This window comes from Aulonocara sp. 'chitande type north' Nkhata Bay, linkage group LG10 (genome assembly GCF_057382095.1).
Source record: "Aulonocara sp. 'chitande type north' Nkhata Bay isolate Kocher_YH1m ecotype deep benthic linkage group LG10, A_spYH_male_GT1.1, whole genome shotgun sequence".
Lineage (NCBI taxonomy): Eukaryota > Metazoa > Chordata > Actinopteri > Cichliformes > Cichlidae > Aulonocara > Aulonocara sp. 'chitande type north' Nkhata Bay.
In genome coordinates this window covers 10,289,160-10,293,644 of record NC_141353.1, presented here as the reverse complement: position 1 = coordinate 10,293,644, position 4,485 = coordinate 10,289,160, and positions in this window count along the sequence as shown.

Here is a 4,485-nt window from a genome sequence, read left to right as displayed (position 1 = left end):
CAGAGAATATTTACAGCTGCTGTGCAGCAGTAGTTTTTATTTTGTTGATAGAGAAAGACGGGAATATAAATGTGAAGCTATCGATAATAGAAATCAATATTATTCTTTGTCTTTCGACTGCTCCCTTTGGGGACTGACACAGCAGATCATCCGTCTCCATCTCACCCCCGCAAAACTTCCACATTTAAAAATAGTTTTAAACTTTCCAAAGCAAAGCTGCCAAAAGAATCTGAGGAAACTAGTTTTTTATTGATTGAATCTTTATTTTGAACATGTTGAAAAACATAGAATTCAAAGAGACAAATGAACAAAGCAAAACAAAAGGAAAACGAGCAGCCACAACTCCAAATAAGGAAACTACAGTTTTCATTTTATATCCAGAACATTTTTACATTGTGTTGAAATAAAATCATAAAAATCAACCCACACATGTGCAATAAGACTGCTATATGTGAAATTCTTTTTCTGACAAAGTTGTACTTTAGTATGTTCTTACTCAGTTATAGCATTTGTATTCCATTTTATTCTATATAGTATTTTATTTTATTGCATTCCAGTGTTTTCTAATTTCTGCTACATAACTTTGCACTTTTGCTGTAAGGAAACAAATTTCCCACCTGTGGGACTAATAAAGGTCATCTAGGTCTCGCTCCCTTAAGGCCAAAACAGAGAGAATGAGGAGGAGCTTCTTCCCCCAGGCTATTCGGGCCCTGAACCAGGTGTAGGACTGGACTCTCCCACACATCACCACACATTTCCTATAATCCTATAATTTATAATCTTTATAATCTTTATAATCTCTTCTGCTATTTGCACATTCTTTACTGTAAATTCATAAGTTAATTTGTAAATTTTGTAGTAACCTGTAAATTGTAAATATTGTAAAACTTTTCTTCTGTCATTTAATGGTCGGGCATTGTACAGCTACAAGCATTTCACCCCCATGTCATACTGTGTATGGTTGTGTGTGTGTGACAAATAAAATTTGATTTATCTTATCTCTGACCTTCCCAAAGTGTGGGGCCCGCCCCCTAGAGGGGGCGCAGAGCCATTGCGGGGGGTCGCGGTATGAAAAGGGAAAAAAATAAAATAAAAACAACGCTTGGACACTGCCAGCACGGGGCTCCCACACAAACGCAAAGCAGGAGATGAAGCATCGCTGAACATGTTTCCAAACCAACTTCATTCTAAGACAAAGACTAGAAAATATGATGAAGCAAATCTGCCCTTTGGCTTCACCTGCACAGGTGCAGAGGGAGGTCTCCCTGCAGGATCAGTTTCCCCTGCGTCGGGAGCAGCGCTGGGCTGTTTAGATCACGGACAAACAGGATCCCACATTCTTGATCTTTAGTTCACAAACACTTGTTGTAATGACTAACTGCTCCTGACATGTTGGAGATGTTTGCTCTTTATACAGTAAAGCAGTAGCGTTTTAGATACGGGCGACACGGGCGGTTGCCCGGGGCGGCATCACGGGCATCGGCACAAAAAAAAATGCTTGTACTCATGCTGCCCCGACGTCAGCCAGCGCATACTGGGAATGGTACAGGCACCGATCGGTTTTCTATCGCCCATTTGCTGGGAGTAAGGGCGCCCTCCGTTTGCGGGGTGCGCCTGCTGTTTGCGGCGCAGGGAGGAGAGGGCGGGGCGGCGGGGGAGTCTCTGACCGGCTGGAGCAGCGTCTAATAACCAACCCGCAAAATAAAACAAAATAAAAACAAAACAACAAACACGAAAACAGCAGCCATCATGATACAGACTTATAATTTGCACCGATGTTTTTTCGAAATTCTGTACACGAGTGAGCGCGAGAGCCCTCGGTGCGCGTGCTCGCTGCCGAAGTCAAAGTAAACTTTATTGTCATCTCCGCTACAGACAGTCCAGCACATAGAGACGAGACGACGAGGCTCCAGTTACAGCAGTGCAAGGAAACAAACAAACAACAGTAAAATAGTCACAGCGTGACGCCTCTGCCTTTGTAAACAGAGGGACAGTAACTGCGTGTAAAACCTGCAGACAGTCAGATTAACAGTATTTCGTCTCTATCTGCCATTCTGTTATTCCTCTCATGTAAACAATAACGTGGCCACAGCGTGACGTGAAAAAACATACCTTTGACGTTGCGTGACGAACTCTGTATTCCTCGTCCACACATAAACGCAAAAAAGGAGTTTTAAATAATCTCCGTTTCGAAACGTCGTTTACGTGGACGAAACAGCTGCGTGTTCAAAAATACCCGTGTGTGCGGACGCAGCGTAAAAGAGTTTATTTTCTTACTACCTGTAATTTATAGCAGGTTACTTGTATTTGCTTAACTGTTCACTAAATGTTTGAGGTGTGAAATAAACCGCAATGGAGCAAAATATGGGCGCGTGTGGTTGGAGGATGTGTTTGTGCGTGCGTGCGCGCGTGGGGGCGAACATTTTTCTTGTTAAAATAAAGGGGGGGGGGGGGGGGGGTAGCAAAAAAAGTTTGGGCACCACTGTCTTATCTTATCTGAACTCTACTGACATGTAATACCAAGCTGCACCACAAGATGGTGCACTTCAGTCAGTATATGCTGAATATGGGAAAAATAAACTACATAAATAAATAAATTCACCTTTATGTCCAAATCATTATTTTCAATGTTGAGAACCCACGCAAACACGTGGAGAACATGCAAACTCCACAGAGAAAGACCCCGGCCTGATGGTCAGGACCTTCTTGCTGTGCAGCAACAGTGCTAACCACCGTGCTGCCCATTAATCCATAACATGAGGATTTATACCAGCTGTAAAGCACAGGAGGAAAATGTATAAATTCACATCTTTATTCACATTTATGAGCTTTGAGGTATTAAGGTTTTAAATTGATTTGTTGACCCTGTTTTCACTGATTTAAATGAAAACTGTAACTGATAAAAAGAAAAAAAGATCATTTCTGTGAGCTCAGGTGTGAGTTGGACTTTGGCACATCAGACTGTGTGGAGGGATACCTGAGCCTTCCATCACACTGGTCTGGTAACACCTGCTCCCAGTATCAGTGCGCATTGTTAAAGTTTGGCTCCATAACTGGTTTCTGTTGGCCGGTTCAGGCCGGCTTTGGCCCTCGGCCCACCTGAAAGGCTTTTACTTTTATTTTCCAGGAGGAGTTATAAGAATTAGCTGTCAGCAGCGTCCCAGCTCAATTAACCTTCAGATGCTTTTGAGTTCGCTCAACAAAAGCAGCTTGAGAAGACAAAAACGCTGAGCAAAGCCAGCTGGGAGATCTCTGCAGTGCTTTTTAAAACCTACTGCTGGAGTATGAAAACTGAACATGTCAGACACACTCCTGATCTGCAGCTTCTTTAGTAAAACTAAATGTGAAATGTTTCAGGTTTTAGATCAGCTGCTGTATTCAGCTGTTTTATAATGAACCCTCTTACATTTCATGAAATGAAATACAAACTACCAAAGATCAGAGCACTAACCTTTCTGGGGCTCACATGAACGATCGTCTGTGATCATTTCAGTGGAGCACAAACTGGAAGATTGTAGATGTTTCTGTAGAAACTGACATCATTGTTTTAAACTTCCACTGAGTCACTGGTAAACAAAGAGAAAACCAAACTGGACAATATGCTGCTTTTTTCCTTACTTCTGTTCCAAAGAACAGACTTTAACCTCTGACTTCATCACCACGTCTCTGTCTGCCAATTTAATTCCTGCTAATCCGCTAATCTCCTCCTGATGTCATCACATCACTTCTCAGACTTTATTTTTTCAGTCGGCTCTCCACACGAGTCACACCAAATACACATGTGGGCCAACAAAGTGGGTTTCACACGCCACACAGCAGATTTTGAGGTTCTTGAAATATTAAAGTTGTGATGAGTTTTTAAATGTAACCGCACATTTAGGACAAACTGTCAGACAAGCTGGAGATGTGATCGATGCACTGAGCTCCTCCATCCTGCTCATCCTGGACGTCGCTTCGTGTGACACTGATCGCTGGCTTGTGGATTATTGTTTGGAAGGATGGAATTTGTCATTTTGGTTGACACCATTTAGTTTTCTTTCACCTGGATGTCTGTTTTATAGTTTGAATAAAACCAAACCTCTGCCACCTTAAAATGAAAACAGTTTAAAAAATGATGTTAAAGGGAAAAAACAGCAGAGAAAGATAAATAAATGAATCAGTAAACTGCACGAGACATTCTGAGAATGTTGTTGGTTAACCCAACAATACAAAGTGTAACTGTAACATCAGTAAAAGTGCAAAATTATATTTAAGAGCTACAAATTGTTAATCTGATGTTTGAAGGTTTTGTAACATGTTAACAAAAATGTCATCATAGCACCTTAAGGAGGATTTTTAGCCAACATGGTTAGCAGGAATCAGAAGTTGTTGTGACACTGTTGAGCCCCCATACAGGGACCACCGCACTACAGCAAACACACTGACCTGCATCATCAGCCCTCTCTCCCTCTCTCTCTCTGTCTCAGTGAGGTTCCTCCTCCCTGC